Source organism: Neophocaena asiaeorientalis, unplaced genomic scaffold (genome assembly GCF_003031525.2).
Source record: "Neophocaena asiaeorientalis asiaeorientalis breed wild unplaced genomic scaffold, Neophocaena_asiaeorientalis_V1.1 scaffold280, whole genome shotgun sequence".
Lineage (NCBI taxonomy): Eukaryota > Metazoa > Chordata > Mammalia > Artiodactyla > Phocoenidae > Neophocaena > Neophocaena asiaeorientalis.
The window spans coordinates 4,981,625-4,982,649 of NW_020185321.1; positions in this window are offsets into that span (position 1 = coordinate 4,981,625).

The following is a 1,025-nucleotide window of genomic DNA, read 5'->3' on the forward strand; positions in this document are numbered from 1 at the left end:
ATCATTCTTTTTGTAAAAAGGTATGTACCTTACAGGCTTTTGGACCTAACAACTTCTTTGGGTCTTCATTTTCCTTCTGTGAAGACACCTGTGTATATGTAAAAAAAAAAAAAAAAATTAAATTTGTATGCTTTTCTCCTGTTAATCTATCTCATGTCAGTTTAATTATTAGGCCAGCTGCAGAATTTAAGACGGTAGAAGGAAGTTTTTCCTCCCCCTACACAAGTTTAATTTCCCTGTGTAGTCTACCTCTTCAAGTAAGCTACACGCCATAATCTGCCAAATTCAGTTGCTTGTAAGAGCCAAAAGACGATTAAATAAATGAAACTTGACAAGCGGAACTTTGCTGATCTGGAGACCACGTCCTATGTAAAGAGGGCAGCTATACTTGGATTTAAGCCAATCGCGGGTCCCTTGTTTTCTCATTTTCCCAGTTTTCAAGAGAAACCAGAAATAATCCCAACTAATTCAACATTTTAAGTACACAGAGCAGGCACACAGAGTACACAGATTCCATACAGAGTACACCTGCAGGAACTGAAACTGAATCCATTCCACATTTCTAGACCTTTTCAGTAAATGGATGGATGGATGGATGGATGGATGGATGGATTGGTGAGTGAGTGAGTGAGTGAATAATGAGTGGTAGCTCTGGGGGAGGGGAGCGGTTAGTGGAGAAAACAAGCAATTGTTGAGTACCTGCTCTATGCCTGGCCCTGTGCAAAGGGCTTTATATACCTTATCTCATTTGACTTTCATAACAAAACTTCGAGGTAGTTATTATCATTCTTGTTTATTTCCACACTCATTTCACAGATAAAGAAAGGAGGCTTAGAAAGACCCAGGGTCACACCACCAGTTTTCTTTATTTATAACCTACTTAATTTTAAAAACAGGATCTCAGATGAGCTCTTATGATTTAAGCTGGGTCCTGAGCCTTGGATTCCAGAGAGCTCTGTTATGCCAAATTGCCACCATCAAAGGAGTCAGGTTCCCAGAAGGCAGGTCAGGAGGGTGCCAGGAGT